Source organism: Rhinopithecus bieti, unplaced genomic scaffold (assembly GCF_001698545.2).
Source record: "Rhinopithecus bieti isolate Rb0 unplaced genomic scaffold, ASM169854v2 scaffold_16180, whole genome shotgun sequence".
In the NCBI taxonomy this organism is placed as follows: domain Eukaryota; kingdom Metazoa; phylum Chordata; class Mammalia; order Primates; family Cercopithecidae; genus Rhinopithecus; species Rhinopithecus bieti.
Window position 1 is genome coordinate 717,734 of NW_016808502.1, and position 20,722 is coordinate 738,455.

Genomic DNA, 20,722 nt, shown 5'->3' on the forward strand with positions numbered 1-20,722 from the left:
GGAAGCTGGGTGTGGTGGCTCACGCCTGTAATCCCAACACTTTGTGAGGCTGAAGCAAGCAGACTGCTTGAGGCCAGGAGTTTGAGATCAGCCCAGTCAATGTAGCAAGACTCCTTCTATTTAAACAAAAAAAAAAAAAAAAAAAAAGTGAGCCGACAGAAATTGTCCCTGAAAAAGACTGGATGGCAGAGCTACAAGAAAGACTTCAAAACATTTGTACTAGAGAGTCTCGAAGAACTAAAGTAGGAAATATGATGGTCAAGAAAACAATGTATGAGCAAAATGGAAATATTAATACAGAGATTGAAAACCTAAAAGAAGCCAAAAGAAAATCTGAGCTGAAAAGTGGAATAGCTCAGATAAAAATTTACTAGTGGGGAGATTTGAGCAGGTAGGGAAAGAATCTGTGAACATAAAGACAGAACAATGGAAATTATCCAGTCTGAGGAATAGAAAGAGAATATTCAGGAAAAGTGAATGAAGCCTAAAGAACATCATGTAAAATACCATCAAGCGGACCCCACATGCATTGTGGGAAGCCTAGAAGGGGAAAAGAGAGAGAACAGGTCAGAGAGAATATTTGAAAAAATAATGGTCCATATCTTTCCAAATTTGATGGAAGACATTTATATAAATATCTAAGAAGCTCAGAAAACACAAATTGGATGAACTCAAAGAACCCACACCAAGACACATTGTAATGAAATCACCAAAAGACAAAGACAAAGAGAATTTTGAAAGTGGCAAGAAAGGTGACTCATTATATTTAAGGGGCCCTCAATAACACCATCATATTTTACATCAGAAGCTTTGGTAGACAGTAAACAATGGGCTAGTATATTTAAAGTGCTGAAATGAACAACAGCAACAAAACCCCAAAAAGCTGTCAACTAGGAATTGTATATCCAGCAAAACTGTCCTTCAAAAATAAAGGAAAAACTGGTTGGGTGCAGTGGCTCATGCCTATAATTCCAGCATTTGGGGAGGCAGAGGCAGGTGGAACACCTGAGGCCAGGAGTGCGAGATCAGCCTGGCCAGCATGGTGAAACTCTGTCTGTACTAAAAATACAAAAATTAGCCAGGTGTGGTGGTGTGCACCTGTAGTCTCAGCTACTCAGGAGGCTGAGGTGTGAGCATCACTTGAACCTGGGAGATGGAAGTTGTGGTGAGCCGAGATTGCACCACTGAACTCCAGCCTGGGTGATATAGCAAGACTCTTACACAAAAAATAAAAACAAAATAAAACAATAAGAATAATAATAATGGAAAAACTAAGAAGTTGCAAAAAAAACCAAAAGCTGAGAGTTTGTTATGACTATACCAGCTCTAAAAGAAATGATAGAGGGAGTCCCAGAGGCTGAAATGAAAGCACACTGAATAGTAGCTTAAAGCCATATAAAGAAATAAAGTTCTTGGTCGGGTGCGGTGGCTCACACCTGTAATCCCAGCACTTTGGGAGGCCGAGGCGGGCGAAACCCTGTCTCTACTAAAAATACAAAAATTAGATGGACGTGGTGGCAGGCACCTGTAGTCCCAGCTACTCGGCAGGCTGAGGCAGGACAATGGCGTGAACCAGGGAGGCGGAGCTTGCAGTGAGACAAGATCACGCCACTGCACTTGAGCCTGAGCAACAGAGCGAGACTCCATCTCAAAATAAATAAATAAATAAAGTTCTCAGTAAAGGTAAGTGCAAGGGCAATTACAAAAGCTAGTTATTTAACTCCACTTTTTGTTTTCTACATGATTTACAAGACTAATACATTAAAAAATAATTATTAGCCTAAAAGATAGTATTATGGTCGTCTTGATTTGTAACTTCACATTGTTTTTTCAGAAACTGATGCATAAAAATTATTAGTTTATGTTTTTGGACAATGTATAAAGTAATAATTTTGTGACATCAACAACTGAAAAAAGTGTAGACAAAGATGTTAAAAGAACATATTTTTGTACATTACTGAACTTAAGATAGTATAAGTTCAAATTAGAGTATTATAACTTTAGCATGCTAAATGTAGTCACACGATAACCGAAAAATTGTTTAAAGAACATACACAAAAGCAAACGAGAAGTAAATTTAATTCACTACAAGAAAAAATGTAGCTAAACACAAAAGAAGACGGTAGTGCAGGAAATGAAGGAAGAAGAAGCCATGAGCCAAGGCATGTGGGTGGCCTCCAGAAGCTGGAAAAGTCAAGAAGACGTTCTCTTCCAGAGCCTCTAGAAGGAAATACAGTCCTGTCAACACTCTGAATTTGACCCACTGAAACTCGGTTTATACTTCTGCATTCCAGACTGTAAGATGGTAAATTTATATTATTTAAGCCACCAAGTTTGTAATAATCTGTTACAAGAGCAAATAGAAAACTAGTATAATGTTCAGAAAAATAATGGAACTAGGTTCATCGTCAGCAGTTTCATGAAGTACATTTGGTTTTGTCTTACTAATATGAGTGGGAGATGCCCATACAAAGTAGTCGCGGCTACGTGGGAGGCTGAGCCATGAGAATCCCTCGAACCTGGGAGGGGGAAGCTCCAGTGAGCTGAGGTCGCACCACCGAACTCCAGCCTGGGTGTTGGAGTGCAAGTTAAAATTTTAAAGATAATCACACATACAAAAGAAGTATATTTGATAACTTCCAAACCAGAATGAAAAAAAAAAAAAACCCCAGAATAAAAAGACTTTATATATCCAATGGAAGGCAAGGAAGAAAATGAAGAAAAGCAAAACAAAAGTGAAAAAATGTTTTAAATATAAAAATATTATCAGTGATCACAATAAAACTAAGAAGATTAGATTAATCTACTTTAACACAAGACAGCTACTCTTAGACTGGATATAGTGACACAGATAATTGAATTTTTTAAAATTATTTTTATATTTTTTTGAGACAGAGTCTCACTCTGTCGCCCAGGAGGGAGCACAGTGGCATGATCTTGGCTCACTGCAAGCCCCGGGTTCACGCCATTCTCCTGCTTCAGCCTCCTGAGTAGCTGGGACTACATGCGCGCACCACCACGCCCAACTAATTTTTTGTTTTTTTTGTAGAGACGGGGTTTCACTGTGTTAGCCAGGATGGACTCGATCTCCTGACCTCCTGATCTGCCTGCCTCGGCCTCCCAAAGGGCTGGGATTACAGGTGTGAGCCATCGCACCCGGCCCAGATAATTCAATATTTTAAAAAAAGCAAAATGTCAGCAAATTTTATAGAAATAAAGCTGTTGTGCATATCTTTATATCACACAATATAAAATTAAAGGCCCAAATTATTAAAAAGAGACAGTACACAAAAGCAAACAAAAATAAATTCATCAAAATACACAAAGAAGAACGGGTATGCCTCAAACAAAGCTTCAAAATACAAAAAGAAAAACAGAACTGCAAGGAGAATTTAATAAATCCATAGTCATCAAAGGAGAGGTTGGTTCAAATAAATCATAAGCTGATAGATCAAATACATTATATTTTATAAAAAGGTAAGCTATATCAACACAAATAATACATCTGATATGTATTCATGGAGAATATATAAACATGTAGAACCCTGCCCTTGTCTCATGGAGAATACTTATCTTTTCAACATGAATTATTTGCCAAAAGGGGCCATGTACTAGTTTACAAAGGAAATTGCACTAAATTTCAAAGAATTGCTATCTTGCAGATTATAACACAATAAAATCATAAATCAACAATACAAAATAGCCTTTTAAAATCTATACTTAGATAATAAGGTAAGTATTTAAGGAAATCAGGAAATAAAAGGAAATTGCAATAGAAATAATAGAGTATTTAGAAATAGATGATATCAAAATTGAGCTTCCTATACTTGTTCATTTATTTTCTCAAAAAATATTTATTGAGTATCTACTGTCAACTAGGCACAGTGTGTACTGGTGTAAACAAATCAAAGGTTGTTTTCATGGAGTTTATTTTCTCACATATTTGAAAGTCAGCTGATAAACAACAAATAAGTAAATATTTATTGTAATTTCGAATGGTGATAAACGTTACATGGTGAAGGAAGCAGAGTAAGAGGATGGTGGGTGAAGGCTGTGCAAATTTTGGACAAGGCTGTTAGGGGAAGTTTTGGAGGTGACACTTGAACAGGCATAGTTGACATAAAGCTATTACATACAGGTAACGTATATTTCCACAGATCACTCTACTAGGTAGAAAATAGATTATACTGGAGCAATAATCAGAGCTGGAACCTGTTAGAAAGTAACAAAATAACTATCTAGCTGAGAAATGGTATCGACTAGGATGGGTACAAAAGATGGTAAGAAATGGATAGATTTTTTTCATAGATTCTGAAAGTAAAGTCAGTAGACTATTCTGACAGTACATTTTAAGGTGAGGAAAAGAGAATAATCAAAATTAATCCTATGTTTTGGTCTGGACAATGCAATGAATGGTGGAGCCATTTACTCAGATGCAGAAAGGGTGAATTAAGAGTGGGAAGGGTCAAGGAATCTGCTTTTAACATGTTAAGTTGGACCTTATTCTGTTAGTGTCTAACAGACACCAAGTGGGTGTCTAGGAGAAGAACAGTTTGGGTGCAGAAAACAGCAAGGATAACGGCTTTGAGGAAGAGGCAGGTTTGCAATGTTCATACAACAGCAGTTAGTCACCAGCACCCCAGCAAGGTAAGCCAGGAATTGATAGTAAATGAGGTCAGACAGGGAGGCACAGGCTAGATGTGGAGCCTTGCAGGCTCTGGAGGAAGTGTGGATGGTACTTTGGATGGTATTTCAATGGATTTTTACCTAGGCACACATCTCAAGTCAACATATAAGATGCCCCTAACATCTCTGGGAGTCCCTGAGCAACTACAACTCAGGGAGGCAACTACAATTTAGACCTTTGTCACTATCAATGAACTCTGCTTGTTCTGGAACTTCATAGACATGGAGCCATAAGTATCTGACTTTGATTTTCCACTCCTTATTATGTCTGTGAGGCTCATTCATGCTATTGTACATATCAACAGTCCAATCCTTTTATTACTCTGTCATATTACTACATTGTAATATGCCACAACTAATTGATCCATTCTAATATAAATAGACATTCACGTTGTTTCTGGTTTTCAGCTACCATAAATACAACTGCTATGAACAGACTTGGACATTTTGTGTGTAGGAAGATATGCACTAATTTTCCTTGATTACCTAGAAGTAGCATTGCTAGAATTAAGAGAAATTAAGTGAGTGAAAAAGGCAAGCTACAGAGTGGGAAAGGATATTAAGGATACATGTATCTGACAAATAATTTATACAGAATATATTTTTAAACTCTCCCAAATCAATACACAAAAGACAAGCAACCCTCCAAAATTGGGAAGTGCCTAGAAAGACACTTTTAAAAGAGAATATTGAAATAGTTGGCTGGGCATGGTGGCTCACACCTGTAACCCCAGCCCTTTGGGAAGCCGAGTTGGGCAGATCACACAGTCAGGAGATCGAGACCATCCTGGCTAACATGGTGAAACCCCATCTCTACTAAAAATACAAAAAAATTAGCCAGGCATGGTGGCGGACGCCTGTAGTCCCAGCTACTCGGGAGGCTGAGGTAGGAGAATGGCATGAACCCGGGAGGTGGAGCTTGCAGTGAGCCGAGATCACGCCACTGCACTCCAGCCTGGGCGACAGAGTGAGACTCCATCTTGAAAAAAATAAAAAATAGTTACGCAAAGGAAAACATGCTTAACACCATAGTTATTAGACAAATGCAAATTAAAACCACAATAAGATACTATTTTCCACTCAGCAGAATGGCCAAAATTTTTAAAAAGGAAAAAAACTGTCCAATAACTGGAAATCTCAAGAATTGCTCGGGAGAGGAAATTGTTATAAACACTTTGAGACACTGTCAATAGCTATCAAGTGAAACTTATGCCTACCTTATGACCTAGAAATGTCATTGTAGGTAATGTGTATTTTTAAAGATCACTCTACTAGGTAGAAAATAGATTATACTAGAGCAATAATCAGAGCTGGAACCTGTTAGAAAGTAACAAAATAACTATCTAGCTGAGAAATGGTATCAACTAGGATAGGTGCAAAAGATGGTAAGAAATAGATAGATTTTTTAAAATAGATTCTGAAAGTAAAGTCAGTAGAATATCCTAATAGTAGATTTTAAGGTGAGGAAAAGAGAAGAATCAACAGTAATCCTATATTTTGGTCTGGACAATGGAATGAATGGTGGAGTCTTTTACTGAGATGCAGAAGGGGTGAATTAAGAGTGGGAAGGGTCAAGGAATCTGCTTTTAACATGTTAAGTTTGACATATCTCTTAGTGTCTAACAGATATCCAGGTGGATTTGTCAAACAGGCAGATCTACATGTGTGTCTGGAACTCACAAAAGACTTCCAGGAAAAGCTAGGACTCAAGATATAAATTTGGGAAGAGCTGGGTAGAGGACATGATATCATGAACCACAAAAGGATGATAGGTAGGGTGACCACATCTCCCTTCTTGTTCAGCATTGAACTAATCTCTTTTAATTTCAAAAATGTCCCCTTATTAAATGATACATTCCTATAATTGCCTACATAAGAAGTTTGAGAAATATTGATGACTTTAACCTCTGTGGCTGCTAGATGAAGCCTATGACTGCAGGAGACCCTTGGCCAGTTGCCTCCACCAAATGCATCTTTGACCATTTTTTCAGTGTGTCATAAACATACCATTACTTTATGTAAGTATCATGTTACCAAAAGTTGGAAAACAAATATTCTAGAGAATGAGTGAAAACAGGGATGAGAAAAAGGCTAAAATCCAAGCACAGGCAACTCCAAAATTTGGAAGATTCTAAAAGGAGAAATTAGCAACAAGAGATTGGAAAGGCTTTTTCAGGAATGCAGGAGCAAATCCAGAAGGGTGAGGACCTCAGACTACAGCATTTCATAAAGGAGGGGTTGACCAGATGAGCCAAATGTTGCTAAGAGATCATCAGGTGATGACTGAACAATAACCTTTGGAATTCATAATATGGGAACTAGATTGTGAACTTAGCAAGAGCAATTCTTATGGGATGGTGATTTAACAAACAAGTCTGATTGTACAGGGTTAAAAAAAAGAACAACTTTTTCTACTTCATTTTTATAATCAAGATGTGGTAACTGGAGACATAGCTAGGAGAGTAGAAAGGAAATTGGGCTTTCTGGGGGTCTATATTTATTAATTAATTTGATAGGATATATTACAACACGTTTCTATGTCCAAAAGTAGATATGATTTTACTTCTTTTTTTTTTTTTTAGAAATAAAGTAAGGAAACTTAGAGAGAGCAGGAAGGGGAGTCTTCTCATCTGTTTTGTGTTCTTTAACAAAATACCTAAGAATGAATAATTTAAAAAGAACAGAAATCTATTTTCTCACAATTCTGGAGGGTGGGAAGTCCACAATCAAGGTGCTGGCGTCTTGTGTGGCCCTTCTTGCTGCATTCTTACATAGTAGAAGGTGGCAAGGCCCAAGAGCAGACAAAATCCCTCACAGAAGCCCTTTTATAAGGGCACCTAATCCATTATAAGGGAGGAGCCCTCATGGTGTAATCATCCTTAAAGGCCCTTTGTCTTAACACTATCACATTGTCAATACCTGAGTTTTGGAGGAGACACATTCAAACCATACCAGGGAGTTTTGCAGATTTGGGGAGTAAGAAGGATGAGTTATCTGAGAGAGAGAGAAGACAGATAAAGAATTTCAGGCAGCCTAGCCAGGCAGTGCTGAGAAATCCACTTGATGTAGGTGAACACGAAGTTAAAATGTGGCTAAATGTTATGGCTGTGTGCTTGCTTCTACCATGTTCATCTCATGGGATCCTGTCACAGTTTAACCAGTGCTGGGGATTTCATGGGCAAGTATACCACAGGCAGAAAGAGGCAAGAGCATTCAGATTATTTTCAAAGGAAGGATTATTGTGTGGCCCCAGAACATTGAGCCAGGAAAGTGTATACATGAGCAGGATAATAGATCAATAATGGTCAATGGCTTGGTGGGTTCCATGGAGAAAAATTGTTTGCAGTGGTTGAACTAGAGAAAGTGGTCTGGAAAACTGAGAGGTTGTGGTCAAAGGTAAGAAGCTCACATTTAATAGTTTGGAGGAAATGTTGCTATTGACAATAATCAGGTCTAGACTTTAACCGTGGGACTGTGTTTCTGGGATGAGGTGGCAGGAAAGAGCATCACAAGGGATAAGTTGCAGAAATGAAGGGGTGTGAGTGTGAGATGCTTTTGTTTACATGAACCCTGAAGTCACCCGTTATAATGACAGCATGATAGAGAGAAGACAGAAAGCCAGATACTAAGCTCTTTAAGGAATACCAGGGAGCAATATGCTAATAATTACCAAAATAAGGGCCAGAAGGCTCTGGAGTCCTATGGCATGGGCTTCAAAGTCAGAAGGTGGGTAGTGAGGGAGGAGTGATGATAGTCATGAAGTCTTACGAAAGAAGAATAGACACATTTTCCACTTCTGGGCCCAGGGAAAATGAAGTGCGAGGGAAATAACCACCACTTGAGATGACCACAGGAAAAGCAAAGCCCTTAAGGAAGAAACAGTTTTCAGTTAGTTAGTTAGTAAGAGACCCACTTAGAGAAGAGGTTGAGGCTTCATGTCTGTGGTTTCTCCAAGCATGGAAGTTTGGGGAATGAGCGAGGCCCCTGACCATTGCAATGTTGGTCTAGGGATGGTGGCTGACGTGTCCAGGGCTGCAGAGCATCACAGAACTAATAAGACTAATCTGTTGGGTGTATGTGGATCAGCAGTTCCAATTGTTACTTCTTTTGTGAAATTAGACCATATGGTAGGCAGTACTGTGGCCAGAGGAGGAACTGGGAATGAATGACAGCCAAGGTGGAGGCTATGTTGGGGAGGTAAAGAGAGAACATTCTACAATGTTTCTAAACTGGGTCCTATGCCTCTAGACTGAGTCCTAAGCTAAAGGGACCAAGGATGGCCTGGGGTCCACAGAAACTCCAGTTCAGCTGACTCAGTGAGCAGAAATGCCCAGCTTGTGATACAAAGCATGCATTTGCTTGGTGCATTCTCTATGATACATCTTCCTCAGAGTCTAATGTAAAGTCTCTGAGTGTTGAATGTTTGGAATTTGCAGTGGGGCAATCTTTCTTCCCCCTGGGGGACACAGCTAGCCCTGAGGTCTTCTGTCATCAGCTCTCCTTTAAAGTGTATCATCAGAGCCATGAATCACGCTCCGCCCCCCAAAAAATCATCTTAATGACCATGGCTCTCTCTCAAGCTGAGACCCCTGTCAATCACTCTTAGGACATGATGGATGACCAGAATTAATGGGAACCCCAAGATAATCCTGGCTGAACCCATAGGCATGCAATGTCTGAAATGTCTGGGTTTATTAAACTCAAGGACAACAAATGAACAATTCATGGAATGAATAAGAGGGTAGCTTTGGCCAAGTTTCAAATAGCCAAGCTAAGGGACACTTGCTGGTGGAACACTCAGGACCAGTGTTATACTACAGACTACATTTTGAACCACTGATCTAAACTACTTATGCACAAGAAATCATGCACACATTTATCAATTCAGCCTTCTCTAAACATGTATTTTCTGTTCCAGGAAACTGGTAAGTCAAAAAATATAATACAATAGCCCCCCTTTATACACGAGGGATTGTTCCAAGACACTCAGTAAGTGCCTGAAACCTAGGGTGGTGCTGGCCCATGTATATGTGTGTGTTGTGTGTGTGTATACATATATATAATGTTTCTTTGATCTGATAACTGAGACAGCTACAAAGTGACTAATGGGTGGGTTATATAGACAGCATTGAAACACTACACAAAGGGATGACTCATGTCCCAGGCAGGATGGAGCAGGTTGACGTGAAATTCATCATGCTGCTCAGAATAGCATGCAATTTAAAACTTATAAATTGTTCATTTCTGGAATTTTCTATTTCATGTTTCTGGACTTTGGTTGACTGTTGGTAACTGAAACCACAGAAAGCAAAACCATGGACAAGGGAGGACCAGTCGTCCAATCTCTTTTCCACTTGGGGGGAAAAAAATTCAGGGTCTTTGCAGTGATCTCTGAAAACAAAGTGCTAATTGTTCCAAGACTGCTTGGCCAAAGATAATACATCAATGTTAATTGTCCATTTTAAAGGCCTCATTCCCCATTCCCAGTTGAGTCAGCTAACAGGGAACATCTCTACTATTTTCTACTTTCCCTGTGCTTATTAAGGATGTAAAAGGTCACTTGGAAGCTGTCCTTTCTGAGACCTGCACATACAGAGAGCAGATCCAACCATTGATAGGGCTCCAGGCATGTCTGCTGGCCTAGTGGAAGTGCTCATGATTCTCTTAACTGTGGGATGGCAAGCAAAACTTATGCCCCATGATTTTTAGCTGTTATTTTGCTAATTCCCTGAAAACACTGCAAATGCATAACAAATCAATGGGGTTGCTGAACATTTGCTGGATTTATCTTGCTTACAGTTGGCATCTTTGTTTAGAAAGACACATGTCAGCCTTCTTATTCTTTGTTCTCCCACAAATATCTTACAGTGTTTATGCTTTCTTGTCTAATGCTTTCACTGGATTTAGGGAGGTGTCATTTATTTAGTGGAAATGCTAATAATTATCTTGGATGATGCCGATTCATGAGGTGTTAAAGTTTCTCTTTCGTCTGTTAGCATCAGTGTCTTCGATCTTGATGTCAGCTTCAGTGGGTGGTATTCAAGGTATATGTATACAGAAATTTCTCTCTCCCTCTCTCTTTCTTTCTTTTAACATACACACATGCATGCATACGTCATGCATGCGGACTCACCTAAGCATGGGTGTATTCTTGGTGATCGACAGTTATACCAGAAACTATGCAAGCCTCTTTTGGCACCAGGTGACAAAGGAAACAATTGAGAATGTGTCAGAGAAAGGGGTGTTGCTGTCTGTATCTGTTAGGGTCTAGGCTGAAAAGAGGTGGCATTCTCAAGGCGTCATTTTGTAAAATTTGATAAAGTGCTTTCAACAAATATGCGGGCATGGTTTTGAAAAATCAGCACAGAAGAGTGGAGCACCCTTGGGCTGTCAGCCCCAGCCTGAAGAGGCAACAGGAGGGAGCACCTACCATCATCTGGTACCCCAATGATGGTGGCTGTTTGGAGAAGACTGTCAACAGGGCTTGTGGCCTCCAGGAGTGGGAACTGCCAGCCTGCAGCAACCCAGCAGTGAGAAACTCAGCTCCAGCCATTGGAGCTTCTCAGAGCAACTCCCCATGGCCACAGCTGACTGCAGCCAGAAGACGGAGGAGACCCTGGTACTCAGAGAGAGTGGAAAAGGTTCTACAGTGACAGAGGGGATGTTCAACACGTGTTTCTCTGCTTAGGGATAGTGTTCTATAAGACTGGTTAGTTACTTGCTGTATTACTCTGATACGGCTTCAAAACTATGCTGGACTGGGGCATTCAGATAAGATAACACACGGGATCACTCTCATCTGCAACAGCAAGTTAAGAAAAGAGAATTCCCAACTCCTTTTGCCATACTCAGGAGGTCGGATCTGTTAGTAATAACAAGATGTCTCGACAGCATAAAAGTCCTAATAGCCAACTAAGGGTGTTAATTTATTGGTCAAGCATCTGTGATGTCCAAACTCAAGATAGAAATGATATCTCCAACATAGCATTCTCTTGTTTCTAACTGTATTGCTTAGCACAAAGGCATCTCATCTGGATGCTATCACACACACACTCAGGGTTTCATCGCTTATGTTATTTCCATGATGACTAAGACTTAGAGCACCGTACACTTTACAATGATTGGAGAAACACTGAGCGTATGCCGAAGCTCTACCTCAGCTTTACAGAGAAATATAGTGTCTGGAAAGCCACCTCTTCTGCACTTGGAAATTAGTCCAAACCTGAGGAGAAGACTGTGAAAGTAATGTCTCTCTTTGTAACTAAATAAATATGCAATTCCTAGAAGAAATTTGCATTAAATTTAATGGATGATATATACATAGGAGTTTTACTTGTTTGCTTGTTGTTTTTATTTTCTGCAAAAAAAAAAAAAAAAAAAAAAAAAAAAAAAAAAAAAAAAAGCATTTGTTGCCAATACATTTAGATCTCACTTTGGATCAAAACAGCAAAAGCTACTGAAGACAAAAAATGTCCTAGCGGCACCCAAGTCTGGAGGCACAGTGAAGAGATGGGGAACACTCTCTTAGGTCATTTATTCCCCTAAGGCAGCTTTACTGTGTTTCCTGCCAGAGAATGGGGAGAAGATGGAGACCTTGGGAAGGTCCTTCTGGCACAATCAAGAGGAGCAATTCTCAAAGCAGGTTCCTCTCCCCTGAGTGATGTCAGTAGATGTTACCAAGAAAAGTGTGCAATGGTTAGGTTGAGAAATGTCAGGTTCTATGAAGTTAAAATAGATTACTTCATTGAGAAGGTTGTGAATCTCCAATAGATTGACATGGTACATACAAAATTATCCAAATTCACTTAGCTATGGAGACCTTTTATTAGAATTTTAAATGAAATATCTAGAAGGGAATGAGGTTCCCTGAGACATGCTTTGAGAAACACAAATCTAGATTTTGTCAGGACTCTGGTACTAACAGCTTGCCCAACAAACACAACCAAGATAAGGAAAGAAGCACTTACTGTTTGTGGAAGCAAAAGAGCTGTCAGGATCGACTTCTTGAAATAGCTAAGATACAAATATTTTAAAAGATGTTACTCATGAAACAAGGGCAGAAACATGGGACATGTGTTATATTTTTTAAACGGATGGATTAAAATATCGACATTCTAAGGTAAGTCTGCACCAGCCTTGTAAAAGGTACCTGGAAACACCTGTGTGTCCACACAGCAGCCCTGTGTAGTTCTGGGGTGGCCATTCAGATTCTCATTGAGCTCTTCTAGGCATCGTTGGGACCCCTGCTCCTGGCCCTAAATAAAGAATCCTCCACCGGATGTGTGGCTTCAGCTTTAGCAGAGAGGAGGCCACATCCTCAGAGCCTGGCCCCATCCCTGTTCTCCCACCCCCGTCTCAGGCTTGTGGCCATTGCATCACATGTGACCCAGTCTCAAGTCCTAGTAAACCAATGGTCCCTCCAGACACAAGGAGAGAGTTAAGGGCAATGCATAGTGTTTTAATTTTAGAAAATAAAAAAATTAGAATGAGCTTTAATTTTATTGTTTATGAGTATCTGAGGATTTGGTAGTAAAAAGTGTGTCATGAAACTACCATAAAAAATTCTTTCCTGAAGCTGGGAGCCTTTCACTCCTGGAAGACCCTTGAGGAAATTCTCTGTATAGGCCTGAAAGACTATCTTTCCTTCTCCTCAGCACATTGACCAGCTGCTGGGAATGTAAAAGGAACATCAAAAGTCTGGTTCTTATATAAACAACAGATGATAAGACATGGAATATTTGCAAATTCTTTGCTAGAGGTTCTGCTTTCTCTTCAAATGATGCTTGCTTGCTTTTATATGTTTTCATAAAACCAATTCTTAGAGTCCTCAATGAGGTTGGAGTGTTAAGACTTTTAGCGTAGGCTCTTTCATCTACCCTTGGTCCCTTCTTGCTGTTATAGTAAAAACACCTTAGATGGGATAATTTATAAACGATAGATTGATTTCTCAGTTCTGGAGGCTGGGGGGTCCAAGGTCAAGATACCAGCAGTTTGATGTCTACTGAGGGATACTACTTCAAGATGGTGCCTAGTTGCTGTGTCCTCCCCTGGTGGAGGGACAGATCAAGAAAAGGGACAAATACTCTCTCGAGCCCTTTTATAAGTGCACTAATTCCACCCACAAGGATGGAGCCCTCAGGGTCTTCCCACCTCCAAGGACCCCACCTATTAATATTATCACCTTGCAAATTAAGTTCCAACATATGAATTTTAGAGTGACACATGCATTCAAGCCACAGCACATCCCCAAAGTAGTAAAGACAGCCAGATCAAGGGCCTGGGACCATTGGACAATTGAAGATCGTCACCTTTTGGAAAGGGTTGTAACCAAAAAGGAGGCAGTATTTGCATACCATTTGGCAATGTGTTAGCAGGCAATAAGGAGACAATATTTAAAATATATAATGGTGATTTTGTCTCTTGGTGCCCAAACATATCTTTTACAATAAAATAATCAGAGTAAGGTGCAGGGAGAGGCAAATTATGGCAGATTTTAAGACAGAATTGAATCTCTGAAAAGTGCAAAAATGGATACTTGATTTTAGAGATTCTGTCATTTACCCAGAGTTTATATGTCACTTACCATGTGCCAGGCTCTTCTGGGTGCAAAGGAAAAGAATTAGACAATCTCTGTCCTTCATGGAACTTCCGGTCCTAGAAGGGAGAAAAAACGTATGTACAAAATCACAACATATTAAGTGGTAGTATACAGAAAATGCTGTGAGAATACAGACAAAGGAGTGGGAAAGCCAGCATCAAGTGACAGATAAGACTTCCTAAAGATTTCACACTTTCAGATACAATTTGAAAGCTCTCTAGCAGTTCCTCAGGCCAAGAAGAAAGCAGCAACATTCTAGGCAGAGGGAAAGGAGGGCATGACTCAGTTTGTACTCACCCAGAAAATATATACCATAAAGTTAGCAAGCAAAGTGAGCAATTGGAGCCTAATTTCACAGGGAAACTGGGAAATGGTGAAGAGCACACCTCTAGAGGTGAGGGAGCTGGGGTATTTATACAGTCATATACTATAGCCCACTGGCATTGCTCATACCTGGCCTTTCATTAGAAGGGCAGTGCAGTTTTTGACTTGGCTTTGGAGAATTACTAAAGGCCCAAATACACAGATACTGGCAGTCAGAAGTCAGTGGAGCATTCTGAATAATAAGGCCTGAAAAATTTGGGAAGGGCAAGAGCAGATTCTGCTACAAAATGTGAGCCACTGAGATGCAAACAAGGCAAGTGTATTCACAGAGCATTCTCTGGGGTTGGTCAGAGCAGCCCAAGATAAGCCTGGAAATGCTGTTGTTTATTTTTTTCTTTATCATACTTTGACGGGTGGGGACTGCTATGCTTGAATGTGTTCCCCAAAAGCTCATGTGTCAGAAATTTAACCCACAGTGCAACAGTGTTGGAGGTGGGGCCTAATTAGAGGTGACTGGGTTGTGAGGGCTCTGCTCTCATGAATGGTTAATCTTAGGAGTGGTGAGTTAGTCAAGAGTGGGTTGTTATCAAATGAGTCCAGCCTGGTTCTCTTTTGCAAGTGCTCACTTGCCCATCCACCCTTCCACCATGGGATACCATGGGATAACACAGCAAGAAGGCCCTTAACAGATGCAGCTGCCCATTCTTGGACTTCCCAGCCTCCAGAATTATGAGCTAAGTGAACCTCTATTCCTTATAAATTACACTGTGTGTGGTATTCTGTTACAGCAACACAAAACGGACTAAGATAGGGGCTCATGACTGGGGAAAGACTGCTGCTCTCAGGGCCAATCAGTTCTCACAGACAGTAGACTCTGTCGAACCAACCTATACCATCTCTGACTCTTACACTACAGGAGGCAATGTTCCTCTGCCCTAGTCATCCCAGGGCCAGCAGGAGACAAGTAGAGACATCTCTTATGCTCAGAGTTCATGGGAATTTAACTAGAAAATTCCAAGCTGCTTACTCTGCCTTGCCCATTTCTTCCTGTGAAAACCACAATAAAAGCACTTTCCCATGTTTTTCCCTCTGCCCCTCTCTGCCTCCTGGCCAAGCCTGGTGCCTCCCCATGCGGACCCGCACAGAGTGCTTCCTGTTTCTAGGGAACTGTGAGCAAAAACTTCTTCCTCCATATCAGTTATTTCTGTGCTGTTTGCCCTACAAAACCTGCTTAAGACAAATTTCAGGTACATTTTAACACAAAGACACAGTGCAAAGGGGGGCCAGGGCAAGAGACCCAGAATGTCTCCTCTGTGTCCCTGGAGATCTTATTATTGGTAAGTACACACACTTGCACAGTAATTACCCTTACTAAGTTGAAAGACGAGTTTGCTCAACTGGATGCAGTCTCTGATGACAATTTCCTTGGCTATCTTCCCTCTCTAATAGCCACAGGACTCTATTTTCTTTCTGGCATTCAAGTTCCTTTGATGTGTCTAAATGCAGCCTGTTTCCTCCAACCAGCCTGTGTTTATGCCGGAAATACAGATCTGGGGGACATGGGGGTTGGGGCTGACATTTGCTGTGTCCAGGATCCTGGTCCCATATGCTGCAGTGGGAAGTTTTCACAAAGACAGTGGCTTCCCTAGATGGACTTCCTGCCTGAGCAAAAATGGGTCATCATCAACAACAACAACAAAAATCAGCCAAGTGGTCATACACACATAACAGTTTTCCTGCGTAGAAGATCAGTTGGAAAAAGGACAAGCAAAGACTCTCCTGGGAGTGGGTTTTTTATACACAAACCAACCAACCCAGAGTCCATGTTCCGAGGGCTGAGTCACTGCAGGAGGTTGTTGTAATTGTCCAGTGAGAGACAGCGTAGCCTCTAATGGGATGGCAGGCCTGGGAGAGGGAGGCAGGGAAACCAGTGCCAAAGGGTTTAGGAGGTGTCTGCATGGAAGAGTGCAACTAGTGGGCATGTGGAAATGAGAATGACAAGGAGGAAGAGGAAGAAAGGGTGATTATTAAAAGTCTTGCTGAATTAGGTAGTGCTATTTCTAACCAAACTAGAGACTATGGATAAAGAAGCAAGTTTAAAGAAATTTAAAAACAAATTAAGTTTTAGACATAGGTATCTGTGTTAAAACCAAATGGTTATGTCCAGTAAGCTATCTGATTTATGAAATATTCATAAATACCCACACTTCAGCTGGAGATTAAATTTGGAAATAGCCCACGGTAACTGAAATCCTGGCTATGTACAAAGTCCCAGAGTCTGAAATGACAGAAGAAAGCAAAAGGTATTCACACTGACAGCTCTGTTGTCAAATGTAACTCTGTGATTACAGCTCCTTTGCTGAGTACAGAGATGTACATGTTAACTGGAAAAAATAACATGTTAACTGGAAAAAATAAGCATGGTGTATCAGACGAGCCAGTGCTATCATGGAAATCTTTGTCATGTTGGTTAAGAATGAAGTTATTCTTACCTCAAGAGAAACAGAGGCCTGAGGAGCACTGCTTTTAAATTTGTTTACTAGGAGACCCATGCTATGTTGCTAATAAACAGTTTTGTTTTGACAGCTTCCATTTGCTATAAATATAGTTCCAAGGAGAGTGTCCAATATTTCCTGATTCGAGTCCAGCCTGAGCAGGTGTGTTCATTGCATGAGTCATGCCATTAGCTGCCAGGACTGTGACTTGGCCACAAAGGCACTTAACGGAATAAAAGCAAGCTGGGAAGAGAACCAGGCTTCTGGGATCACAGTTGCTTGGAATTTGGAGATTCTCTGATAGGTTTGCTTCTTTCTTTTCATTACTGTTAAAAGCAATAGCACCATCCGGTTCCAAGGAGAATTTCTGCCTTAATAGATAAAGATTTGATCAAATGCAAGACCTTTTTCCTTTCCCTTTTAATTCACAGTGTTAGTGCATTTGCACTGATATGCTGCTTATGCCAGTTCTGCCACTCAAAACACCCATTTTACCAAAAGCAGGTAACTTCCTCAGAGGAAGCTCTTTAATGAAGAAGTAACATATTAAATAGAACTACAGTAAGAACCTTTCACTTTATTCTACATAAATATATTCACCATTCGATTAGTCATTGAAATGAGGAAATCACATGCAGTCCATTTCAGCTGAAAGTGTCTGTCTTAAAACAGTGATGTAAGGGGGTCTTATAACACCTTTATGGGTGACAGCAGTTCTGGGACTAAGGTCACAGAAGTGAAGATCTGAGCTCAACAATCTTATAAATTACAAAGGAATGTTTAGACACAAAATCTAGACAGTGAAAACAGAGATGCTGCAGTGGCAGGCCTAGAAGAGAAGGAGGAAGTTGCGGTCCTTTTTCAAATGACGTTTTCATAAATGAAAAGCAACTCATACAACAACAAAATAGGGCATGCATTCTGATTCAGGATGCTGTTTTAAAGTTCTATTCAACAGTTTACATGGACTTTGATATCATCACACTCTGATTCAAGTGCTAAATATAAATAGGGTAAGTATTTCTTCCCTTCCAATGGGGTAACGGTAAACCCAAATTAGGGGCAGCACCACAGTAAAGAGCTATGTTGGATGAAATCCTGAACCACATTTGTGGGAAGGACACAGGGCTGGCCCAATGAAGTCACTCTCCCAGTGAAAACAGCAGAGCTAACATCATCCTTCCAGGAATCCTGCAAAAGAAGCCACCTGGGATGCAGTAAGATGACAGTAGCTTTCTGGAGCTAAGACGATAGACAGTTTTTTCTTTGGCCACATGTTCTGGTTACAAATCAGAGAGCAAATTTGTTCACACAGATGAAATAAGGATATAGAAAAGGATGATGATCTGTCCCATTTATTCCAGCCCTTTTTCCTGCAAGACTGCTGCTTTCACTCATTCTTTTTTCTGCCCATGAAGTTCACCCTAGAGAGAATTCCTGAGAATAAATGGAGCTTAGTGAAGCTTCTAGAAAGTAGTGTAAAATACTAACATGGTTATTATTGTCGAGTCATGTTTATCAATATGTGGATAATTGATGATAACTGAACTACTGAAGAAAAGTTGTTAACTAAATGGCTATATGACTTTTGGTGGGAGACTGTATCGTAGCTCAGGAAAAATTTATTCCCCTTGGCATACCCGCACCCCCTGCCCAGGAGGAATGTATATCCTTGGCCCAGAAGCAATGGGTTGGCTGACTTGCTTTGGCTTGTTGGAATATGAGTGGATGCGGATTTCCCTGTCCAAGCTAAGAGCCAAACACACATGCTGCTTTGGGCTCACTCTGTGTGCTCTTATCGCATCAGAGCCATGCATCCCAGAGAGTGGTTGTGTCTTCCACCTGGAAATGCAGGAGAATCAGATCTCTGCCCTTCCCACCTGTAGCCTGCAGTAGACCTGCCACAGCCCGCCTGCAAACTCAGGGGTGAGAACAAAATACTGGCGATTTCATGCCTCACTGAGAGATGAGTCCCCGCATACAAAGGAGCCTCAGTAAGCCTCATGGCTGACTACTCCTAACTGTGGAGGCGAGCTGGCATACTCAAAGTGTGGAAAGAAAGAAAAAACTGTCAATGGCGAATTCTACATCCACCAAATCCATTCTTCAAAGGAGACATCAAGACATGCTATAATTTTAAAAAGAAAAGGTGACCTGGGAGAATTTGTCACTAGCTGACCTTCTCCCCAAGAAGTGCTGAAGGGAACATGGCATGTTGAAATGGAAGGAAACTAGGTAGTAACTCAAATCCACACTAAGAAATAAAAGACCCTGTTAATGTAACAACATAGGTAAAAGTAAAAAACATATAAATGTACTTTTTATTCATAATTTCTTTTCCTTTTTTTTTTTTTTTTGAGAAGGAATCTCGCTCTGTTGCCCAGGCTGGAGTGCAGTGGTGCAATCTTGGCTCATTGCAACCTCTGCCTCCTGGGTTCAAACTATTCTTGTGCCTCAGCCTCCTGAGTAGCTGGGATTACAGGCACACACCAGTGTGCCCAGCTAGTTTTTGTATTTTTAGTAGAGACAGGGTTTGGCCATGTTAGCCAGGCTGGCCTTGAACTCCTGACCTCAGGTGATCCACCCCCCTCCAGCCTCCGAAAGTGCTGGGATTATAGGCATGAGCCACCGCGCCCAGCCACTTCTTTCTTTTTTTCTATCTGATTTAAAAGACCACTACATAAAACATTAATTATAAATCTTGAGTGATGGGCACACAATGTATAAAGATGTAATCTGTAACAATAGCAGCATGAAGGTGGGAGGGAGGACCAAAGATCATAGAAGCAAAGTTTTTGTATGCCCGTGAAATTTATTTGGTGTTTACTCAAACTAGACTGTCATAAACTAAGATGTTTCTTAACGGGAGCAGCAGGGAGGAACGCGCACCAGAGATTCTGGTCTGCATGGTCTGTGCTGAGGTCTCAGTTGTATTCATTTCCTGCTGCCTCTGTAACAAATTACCATAAACTTAGTGGTTTAAAATAACAGATTTATGATCTTGCAGTTCTGAAGGTCAGCAGTTCAAAATAGTTTCAGGGAACTAAAATCAAAGTGTTGGCAGGCTGCATTACTTCTGGAGGATCTAGAGAAGAATCCTTTGCTTTTCTCAGTTTTTAGAGGTCTTCTACATTCCTTGACTCAGACCTCACATGACTCTGATCTCTGCTTCCATCTTCACAGGCTCTTAACTGCCTGCCTCCCTCTTATAAGGATCCTTGTGATTGCATTTAGTACCCACCAGGTGATCAGGATAACCTCCCCTTCACAAGATCCTTAAACGAATCACATCTGCAAAGTCCTTTTAACTATGTAATTGTCTTAATCCATTTGGGCTGTTACAACAAACGATCATAAGCTGGGTGCTTATAAAAACCAAAATTTCAGCCAGGCGCGGTGGCTCATGCCTGTAATCCCAGCACTTTGGGAGGCCGAGGTGGGCGGATCATTTGAGGCCAGGATTTCAAGAGCAGCCTGGCCATCGTGGCGAAAGGCCGTTTCTACGAAAAATAGGAAAATTAGCCAGGCATTCGGTGGCACATGCCTGTAGTCCCAGCTACTCAGGAGGCTGAGGCAGGAGGACTGCCTGAACCTGGGGTGGGGGGGGGAAGGAGGGGAC

The 20,722-nt window shown here is 40.8% G+C and overlaps 1 long non-coding RNA gene across 1 annotated transcript in view; it reads right to left on the bottom strand.

The window, feature by feature from the left end:
- Positions 1–12,652: 12,652 nt before the first annotated feature.
- LOC108538614 (uncharacterized) overlaps positions 12,653–20,722 on the bottom strand; it is an 8,525-nt gene continuing 455 nt past the window's right edge. The window contains exons 2-3 of the long non-coding RNA XR_001888133.1: positions 14,270–14,340; positions 12,653–12,699 (exon numbers count right to left, since the gene is read on the bottom strand). This is a non-coding gene — a long non-coding RNA (uncharacterized LOC108538614). The remainder of the gene's footprint in view (positions 12,700–14,269; positions 14,341–20,722) is intronic.